Source organism: Eriocheir sinensis, unplaced genomic scaffold (genome assembly GCF_024679095.1).
Source record: "Eriocheir sinensis breed Jianghai 21 unplaced genomic scaffold, ASM2467909v1 Scaffold203, whole genome shotgun sequence".
Lineage (NCBI taxonomy): Eukaryota > Metazoa > Arthropoda > Malacostraca > Decapoda > Varunidae > Eriocheir > Eriocheir sinensis.
The window spans coordinates 256,542-266,953 of record NW_026111440.1 but is presented as its reverse complement, the minus strand read 5'-3'; positions in this window follow the sequence as shown (position 1 = coordinate 266,953).

The following is a 10,412-nucleotide window of genomic DNA, read 5'->3' as shown; positions in this document are numbered from 1 at the left end:
AGAGCAAAAAGTCCAAAATAGCAGCAATGTGGCGGCTGAGTGAAGTGTATCCGGATTGTCCCTTTAACCTTGAGAAAATAATGTCACTGATCCCCTACCCCCCTCCCCCTCTCTCCCCCTCTTCCCTGCCCCCTGCCCCCTCCCCCCTTCCTTGTGCGTATTGTTGTGTCTCCGTGTCCAGGCCCGAAGACACGATCATTATAGCATAACCACGAGCCCCGAACACACACACACACACACACACACACACACACACACACACACACACACACACACACACACACACACACTTTGATAATCCCTCATATGCCCCTATATTATTTTTTTTCTCTTGCTCATAACACTCCATGTCTTCTTTCTCCTCCTCCTGTTCCTCTTCCTCCTCTTTTTACTTGCCTTCTAATTCTCTTCCTGATCCTTTTCCTTCCATTCCTATTTGTCTCATTTTCTGCTTATTGTACTCCTGATCATCCACCTCCTCCTCCTCCTCCTCCTCCTCCTCCTCGACCTCCTCCTCCTTATCTTCCTCCTCCTCCTCCTCCTCCTCCTCCTCTCCTCCTCCTCCTCCTCCTCCTCCACTTTCTCCACCTCTCTGGTTGCCTTCCTCTCCCCACACTCCTTCCCACACACAGACAGACACGCTCAGAGACACACATCTTGGTTAATATATTCAACGCTTCACGGTTCGACCCCTGGAGGCGTGTCTCTGTCTGTGTGTCTGTCTGTGTTCTGCGTCAGCTAAGATTCTCATAAATCTGAAGCGTAAATAATGAAATCCGTCGTTATTATGTAGACTTCATGGGTTTTTTTTAGCACTTATGGAAAAATAAATTTGGTATAAGAATATTGTTTTGTGATTCATATGCCTAACCTTAACCAGGAACATTTAATATATCAACCAGCACGGTTATATACGAAATGTTGCCAATAATTAGTTGTCTATCCTCATCTGGTAATTGAATTTCTAGAGACTTATTTCACAAAGATATGCTTTTTTTTATGTCCATACAAAATAAAAGCATCGACATCTAAAAAACATTAAGATTCGTGAAGGGAAAAACTAGGTCCGTTTCTACGAGAAAAAGTAAATCAGGGGAATCATTATGACAACGTACGCTAAAAAAATGTCAACTCTGTTCTTGAACCTCAAAAAAGGATCGTCACTGAGGCTCCAGGTGAGATTGTTTTGCAAAAAGCTTTGTGTGGCAATAAGATAAGAGTAGAGAGGAGTCCAGAGTGTGGCCAGGAGTTTGGAGTCGTATGTCAAATAATTCATTTTTATAATTCAAACCGCAAACCAAACATAAATACCATGACTCCACAAACAGGAATGATTTGCACGGTGATATTGTCCTTGGTAAAAGAAGTACCTGCTAAAAGAACTTTTTAAAAGTAATAGCTAAAAACTGTTAAAAGAAGCACAGTGATATTCTCCTTGTTACTAGAAGCTTCACTAAGAGCCACGGGAAATATAAAAAAACAACGGAGCAATATATATCACCGAATATTATTATATCTTTTAAGCGCTCCTCAAAAAATACAATACACGTCAGGACCTCGAGGCAAAAAGTTGGGCGGCTGACAAGAAGAAATTTTCCATAACAATAAAATTAGAATATAAAAAAAGAGTAACCTGGGGCGAGGAAGCGAGGATCTGTGTGTGCGTGTGTGTGTGTGTGTGTGTGTGTGTGTGTGTGTGTGTGTGTGTGTGTGTGTGTGTTTGTGTGCGTATGCGTGTGTGTGTGTGTGTGTGTGTGTGTGTGTGTGTGTCTGGCAGTCAAGTAGGAAGAGGGTTTTTTTTTCTCTCGTCCCCGGAATGAAGGCGATCAGGTCGGAAAACAAATGAAGGTCGGGGCTAGGCGAGGCACGCCGCGGGCTCAACCTTCTTAATGAGCCACGTAAAAACAGCCTAATTTACTCATCATATGGTCCGCTCCCTCCGTCCCGGCCCTACCGTTCCGTTCCATTCCGTTCCGTTCCGTTTCTCTCTTGTTCCATCACGTTTATATTGTCCTGTTTTTCTCTTTCTGGTTTTCTCTTCCTCCGTTCTTTCTTGGTCCGTTCCTTCCCGCCCATTCGTGTTATTCCGTACCATTCCTTTCGTTCTGTTCCGTTTTGCCCGTTCCGTCATTCCTGTTAGTTCCGTCTACTCCCGTTCATTTTCTCCCCGTCCCTTTTGTTTCCTTTTCCTTCCCGTTCCATTTTCTCCGTTATTTCCCGGTTCTTCCTGTTCTTTTCCGTTCCGTTCAGTTTCTCCTCGTTTATTGTTCTCCCAGCTCGGTCTTTCTCCCTCTCTCTTCGTTTACTTACTTCCCTTCCTTTCTTTCACATTTCTTCCCTCTTTTCGTCCTCTTCATCCCCTGTGCTTCCTCCCCCACCTTCCCCTCCACCTCATTCTCATCCCCTTCCATTCATTCGCTCCTCTCCTTCTCGTTAACATCTTCCCAATCGTTTATTCCTTCCTTTCGTCTTCCACATCCCCTCTTCCTCCTCCTCCTTCCTCCTGCTCCTCTCCCTCCTCTAACTCTTCCTCCTCCTTCGTCCTCCATGCTCTTTGCTCCTCCCCTATCATTCCTATCAGCCCCCGTTCCCTCCCTCCCCCCCTTCGTTCCCTCCCTCCCTTCCCCTCCGTTCCTTCCCTCCTCCACTCCGCTCCCTTGCCCTCCGTTCCCCCTTTCCTTTCTCTCCCCTCCCCTCCACCCCCCATCAGGCGGCCGGAAGACAGCTGATCGCCCTTCTTAGCCATTCCCATTCCTGCTCATTCCCGTCCACGGCGTAAGCGATTCCCGATAGGTTACGGCGACTTCCACATTTGCTTCGTCTCGCCCCGCTAAGGATCAGCTGCCAGGTGTAATTGTTGTTGTTGTTGTTGTTGTTGTTGTTGTTGTTGTTGTTGTTGTTGTTGTTGTTGTTATGGTAACTCTGCGTCGTCTTTTTTCTTCTTCCTTTTCTTCTTCCTTTTGGTTTAACTCAATATTTCGTTTTTGTTGTTGCCTCCTTTTTTTCTTCTTTTTTTTCCTGCTATCCTTTCCCTATTTTTTTTTTTTCATTTATCTCCTTCCGTATTTTATTTTCCATTTTCCATTTTGCGTTTGTTTTCTCCTCTCGTTCTGTTATTTTTTCCTGCCTTTCTCTCCTCACTTCTCCATTTCTTTTCTTTATCCCTCTCACTTCTTCCTCCTTAATTTCTCTCTTCTTTTTTGTATCATTCTCATTCTATATCATTTTATATAATTTTCATTCTTATTTGTTATTTTTTCCTGCTTTTTTCTCTTTACTTTTCCATTTCTTTTCTTTATCACTTAATTTTTTTCTTATCAATGTTTTATTTTCGTGTATTCGTTGTCGTGTTCATTCCTTTATCTTTCTTTAGTTTTTTTTTTTTTTCAGCTTCTCACCTTAACTTTTCTTCCCTTATTTTGCCCTCGTTTTTTTCTTAGGTTTTTTTTTTTATATATTCCTTTATTTTCGTCCCTTTCCTCTCCTTTCACTTATTTTTTCCTGACTTGTTTTCCTTTCTTTTCTTGATCTTCTCTGCTTCCTTTCCTTTCCTTTACTCTTTTTCTCACCTTTCCTTGCTGCTTTATCTCTCTTACCGTCATACTTTGCTGTTGTTTTTTTGTTTCTTTTTGCGTGTTTAAACGTGTTATATAACCTTCACACACACACACACACACACACACACACACACCCAGAAAAATCACAGTGTCCCTCCTCCTCCTCCTCCTCCTCCTCCTCCTCCTCCTCCTCCTCCTCCTCCTCTCCCTTCCCTTCTTGGCATACACATAGAGGGACGCCATAAGAAAAGGGATGGAGTCTTGTGGTTGAAAGAGGGAAAGGGAGAGGGAGGAAGATGGAGGAGAAATGACAAGCGATAACACGAGAGGAAGCGGAAAATGGGAGACGTATAGATTGAGAGAGAGAGAGAGAGAGAGAGAGAGACGTTGGAAGAAGAAAAGGAAAAGGAGAACATTGTGAGAAAATAAAGGTTGCAAAGAATTGAAAAGAATGGAAGGAAAAGAGAAGGGAAATAATACGAAGGAAGAAAACAGAAAGACGAAGAAAAGGAAAATACAAAAGCCCGCAAAGTAACTAAATTCCACAACATATCAAGAAAAAGAGGGAAGAAAAGAAGAAAAAGAAAAAAAAGGAAAGAAAAGGGCGGCAATAGGAGGGAACAGGGTCAAAATTGGAGGAAGGAGAAAAGGAGAGCATAAAGAGAACAGGAAACAGGGAGGAGGAGGAGGAGGAGGAGGAAAAGGAGTAGGGGAGAGGAGGAGGCCCTTGTATTATTGCGTCAAGGTCAGTCCACGCGTCTCCCAGTCCATTACTGAGCCACTAAACCAATTATGTAGCGATAAAGGGTCAACAATGAGGGCGGGTCACTGCTCCCCCTCCTCCTCCTCATCATCATCCTCCTCCTTCTTGGGTGGGCTCTTTGGCTTCTGGTAACACTGATTGAAGAAAATGGGAAATGGTAGTCATGGGGAAAGGTGAAATATATATAAGGTACGGTACTATTTTTATCTCTCAAAGTTATGTTCCCTCTGATGATGTTGGTGGTGATAGTTAGCTGATGTTATATGAAGGGAATAACTAGAGAGGGTATGAACCTGGACAGATGATGAGAAGAGAGGAAGTGGAAAGACGGGTAGTGTAAGTGGACGCTCAGGGTAAAAGAGAAGGATGATGATGGTGAATGTGATGTTGTTAGTGGTGGTGGTGGTGGTGGTGGTGATGGTGGTGCGAACGAGAGAATGATTGTGGCCATCCCCTGACCTCCAGCAATTGATAACCTTGTGTCTGTGTCGTGCCGGTATTGAATTCCCATCAGTGAAGGTGCTGGCTGGGAGGTGGTGGTGGCGTGTGCTTCTCTTACTCTTCCTCCTATTCCTCCTTTTCCTCCATCTTCTGCTCCTCCTCCTCCTCCTCTTCTTCCTCCTCCACCACCTGTTTCAATCCGCTTTCTAACTTCTCATCTTCTATTGCATCTATTTTGTTCCTTCCTCTCCTTCTCCTCTCTTCTTTTTTTCTTGCATTTAACTGTCTAATGCCATCGTTTCAATTTTTCAAGTATCTTCTTTTTATATTTTTATTGTAATCTGTCAATTTTTTCTACCTTATCTGCCTACGCTTAACCATTCCATTCTCCCATCCTCCTCTCTATCTCTTTCCTCCCTTTCTTCTTTCTTCCTTCATCATTTCCAAAGCTCCTTCCATCCCTCCATCCCTCCATTTCTATCCATCTCTCTCCTGCTTTAATCCTCCTTCTCCCTTACTCCTTTACTCTTTCTTCCTTCTCTTCCTCCTTCCTCCAACATTCCCAAAGCTCCTCCTCCATTCTCCATCCTCCATTTCTCTCTCTCTTACATTAATCCCTTCTTCTCCTTACACCCTGCCCTTCCCCTCTCCCTCCCCACTCACCCACAGGGGTAAGGAGTTTAACCACTGGAAAGGGAGACAAGGGAGGGAAGGAGCGAGGTGGTCTGGTCTGGCCTTGGTCATTCCATTATCAAGACCAAGACGACGTAATTGTGGTCTGTCTGTGTGGGATTGTGAGGTGGTGATGATGATGATGATGATGATGGCGATAATGATGGACTGGAGAAAGAAGATTTTTAAGGAGAAAATTAAAAAGTACTAGATAAGGAAATAGAAGGGGAGAGGAAGAGGTGATGATGAGAGCAAGTAAGGATTTAAAAATAGAAGAAAATGTTTGTAGAGGAAAAAAATGATTCAGTGGGAGTGACAAAGGAAGAACATAATGGAGGAACGAAAAAGGAAAAAAAAAAAAGGGAAAAGCTCAAGGGTCAATGATGAAAAGGAAGATGAGGAACAAGAAAGAGAAAAATATGGACGTGGAAAGTGGTTAGTGTTATTAGAAGTAATGGTAATGGTAGTAATAATAGTAGTAGTAGTAGTAGTAGTAGTAGTAGTAGTAGTAGTAAATGGGATAGTAATGACCTTTATCGTATGTTATCTACTTAACCTTTATAAATATTGCTGGCGAAACTACTTTTTTTTTTTTTACAGCAGAGGAGACAGTGCGAGGGCGTAAAAAAAAGAGAAGAAAACAATAATGAAAAAAAAGCCCGCTACTTAATGCTCCTTAAAATATTATGCATTCTAACATACACTAACAATACGTGAATAAAAAGAATAAAAGAAAAAAAAGAACACAAAAATCCGAGAGAGCATTTTACCACCACCTCCACCACCACCACCACCAACAACAACAACAACAACGATAACAGTGACACCCTTCACCACAACCACCACCATCACCACAATCACCACCACAGTTACCAACACCAGCAATAAAAGCCTCGAGCGGATACTCTCCCTTCCCCTCCCTTCCTTCCCTTTCCCCTCCCTCCCTTCCTTCCCCTTTCCCTTCTTCTCTCCCTTTTAAGCCCTCTTCTCCCGCACTTCCCTCTCCCCACCCTCACCTTAAGAACATAAGAACGCAGGAGTCTGCAAGAGGCCGGTAGGCCTGTACGAGGCAGCTCCTTTGACCCTAAGCTCCCGTGTATCTAACCCCACCTATTATCGCTGTCCATGAATTTATCTAGTCTATTTTTGAATGTGACAATTGTATTGGCACTCACCACATGACTGCTAAGCCTATTCCACTCATCCACCACCCTGTTAGTAAACCAATTTTTGCCTATGTCCCTGTTGAATCTGAATTTATCCAGTTTAAACCCGTTACTTCGTGTCCTACCCGGTTCTCTTACCAACAAAACCTTATGAATGTCTCCCTTATTAAAGCCCTTCATCCATTTATAAACCTCGATCATGTCTCCACGCACCCTTCGCCTTTCTAGAGAATGCAAGTTTAACTGTTTGAGTCTTTCCTCGTATGGCAAGTTTCTCAACCCCTGAATCATCTTAGTCATCCTCCTCTGCACCGATTCTAACATTTTGATATCCATTCTATAGTAGGGTGACCAGAACTGAACCGCATAGTCAAGATGAGGTCTAACTAATGCTAAATATAGTTTGAGGAAGACTTGGGCTTCTGTTGCTTACGCTCCTTGAAATAAATCCCAGTACCCTATTAGCTCGATTTCTAGCTTGAATGCATTGTGCCCTTGGACGGAGATCAGAGCTCACTAAGACCCTAAATCCCTCTCGCACCCAGACCTACTTATGAGAGTGTCATTTAAGCAATAGTTATGTGAGGGTTGTTCCTACCTACACTCAGAATACTGCACTTCCCTACATTGAACTCCATCTGCCATTTATCCGATCAGTCATATAATCTGTTGAGTTCACCTTGGAGAATACTAGCGTCCTGATCCGACTCAATTACTCTACCGATCTTCGTATCATCTGCAAATTTACTAACATCACTACTAATTCCTGTGTCTAAGTCATTGATATAAATAATAAACAAAAGTGGACCTAATACCGAACCTTGTGGGACCCCACTCGTAACACATCCCCAGTCAGATCTTTTACCATTGATTTGCACTCTTTGCTTCCTATTGCTAAGCCACGCCTTGACCCAGTTCAAAACTTTACCCTCTACTCCGTGAGCCTGTAATTTAAGCAACAGTCGTTGGTGAGGAACTTTGTCAAACGCTTTACTAAAATCAAGATAGATTACATCATAATTTTCATCTCTGTCAACCGCCTCAAATACTTTATTGTAGAAGGACAAAGAGATTGGTGAGGCATGACCTACCTTTTGTGAACCCATGCTGCGAGTCGTGAATTAAGCTATGTTTCTCTAAATGCTCCCGAATGTTCCTGGCTATTATGGACTCCAGCATCTTCCCTATAACCGATGTTAAGCTAATTGGGCGATAGTTTGAAGCAACTGACCTGTCCCCTTTTTAAAAATCGGCGTCACATTAGCTACTTTCCATAGGCTCGGCACATAGCCAGTATTTACCGACATCTTAAAGATGTCGGTTAGTGATCACTGATTATATCACCTAGCTCCTTTAATACCCTCGGAAATATCCCGTCAGGACCTGGCGACTTGTTCTTCTTAAACATCTATCTCATCCTGAACTACTTGCCTGGTAATGATTATATCCCTCAATTTATCGCCATCCCCGCCCTCGTACACCTGAACTCTTTCCGGTATAGTCGTTCGATCCTCCTGTGTGAATACTGAAAGGAAGTAGTCGTTCAACAATGTGCTCATATTTTCGTAATTTTATACTAGCTCCCCTGTGTTTGATTTCAGCGGTCCAATTTTCTCCCGTGTTTTTGTTCTATACATCTGAAAGAATCCCTTAGGATTACTTTTCGCCTCATTTGCTACTTTGATCTAATAGTTCTTTTTTGATATCATGGTGTTTTACTTAACTAATCTAGATAGTTTGACGTACCGGCCCCTCAGATGAGTTTACCCATTCTTTTTTGTCTGATAAATTCCTTCTTTAACCCAATCTCGTGTTTTAGTCCACGAGTCATCCACTTAGGATCATTGTTTTCTTTTCTAAGTGTTCGCTGTGGTATATGCTGTTCTTGCCCCTCTACTATTACTCTAACTAAATTATTGTAAGACATTTCTACCTGGTTCTCCTGGCTCTCCAATCCGCAGTTCTGGCCCTCATGAATCCCTAAATTATCCCAGTTTACCCCTTCAAGATGTCTTCGAAGCCCCTCGTAGTTTGCTCTTCTAAAATCTGGCACTAACACTGGGTTTGGATCACGGGTTACCGCCCAGTCTAACCTAAAACGAACCGTTCTGTGATCACTATTTCCTAACTCTCCGCCCACCTCCAACTCACGTAGCAAGTTCCCATTATTGGTTAGGACTAAGTCTAATATGTTATCTCCTCTGGTAGGCTCAGTAACTACCTGCTTAAGGAAATTATCTTGTATAACTTCAAGAAAGTCCTCGGCTTCCAGGTCACCCACTAGATCTTCCCAGTCTATATTCCTATAATTAAAGTCTCCCATTACGCTTACATTTCTACTCATACTAGCCCTGCCAATCTACTTTAGTAATATAATAGTGTCCTGCCTGTTAAGGTTGGGTGTACTGTATATAACTACTAGAGTTAGTTTTCTTTCCTTTGTAAACGTCCACCCAAACTGTTTCTGAATCCATTTTATTTTTGACTGAGTTCTTAAATCAACATTTAAGTGAGTCTTTATCATATAGCGCAAATCCACCTGCCTTTCTGACCGTTCTGTCTTTGTGAAACATCTGATAACCCGTTATTTCAAATTCTGACCTAAAATTTCTATTAGCAAAGTCTATCCATGTCTCAGTGATCGCTATTATGTCAAAATTTTCTGAACAAGCTTCACCCCTTAGTAAGTCTATCTTGTTTCTGAGGCTCCTGCTGTTAGTATAGAAGATTCTTAGCCCGTCCTCTGTTACTCCTCTAGAATTACTTCTAAGCTGCCTGGTTATATTATGAGCTAGTTGTCCCCTCCCATTACTCCTCCCATTGCTCCCATTACTCCTCCCCCCCTCGCCTATACTAAAAAATCCCTCAGGGTACCAAGTGCTCGCTCAAGGGAGTCTGAGAGAGCCTCAACACCCTTGAACGTCAAGTGTATCCCGTCACGGGCGTAGAGGGCGTCGTTGCCAAAGAAGAGGTCCCAATTGTCGACGAACAGCCACCCATTGCGCTCGCAGTGCTCAGCAAGTCTGCTGTTCACTGCTATCGCCCTGGACAGCCATCCATCGCCAACGCCCCTCCTTGGCAGGACGCCACACACTACTGGTGACCCACCAGCGTCACGTATCCTGCCTAACAATTCTCTAAAACGCCTGAGAAGGTCCTCGCTTGGCACACGAAACGTCGTTTCCGCCACAGCTGAGAAAGACAATGGGGTTCGATCCTCGCTTGCCATACACGCCTCAATCCTGTCTGATATCGCCCACCCCTGCCCCTGGGACACACCCCCTCGTCCTGTTCTTTTCCTGGGAGCAAAAATACCTGTCACCATAACGAACCTGACTATCACCCACAACACGAACCCGACGGGCGGACGGGGGCCAAGGGGGGGTGAAGGGGAGGGAGAGCGGCAAGGGAGGGGAGGGACCTGCTGTGAAGAACGAGGAGAAATTGTGGAAGAGGTGGAAGGTGGAAAGGGGGAGGAGGAGGAGGAAAGGAAGAAGGAGAAAGGGAGGTGAGGTGGTGGAGGAGGAATGGACGAGGAGAGGGAGGAGGAAGAGGGGGAAAGGGAAGGTAAGGGACAGGTGTTGGAGGGAGGGACGAGCGAGGAGGCGGAGGACAAGGAGGAGAAAGAGGGAGAGGAGGAGGAGGAGGAGGAGGGTGGGCGGGAAGAGGGAGAGGGGGACGGAAGAGGAAGGCGAGGAATTTGAGGCGGAGGAGGAGGAGGAGGGAGGGGAGGAAGGGGAGGTGGAGGAGGAGGAGGAAGGAGGAGTAGGTGAAAGGGAGAGTGAGGTGGGGGAGGGACGGACGAGGAGAGGG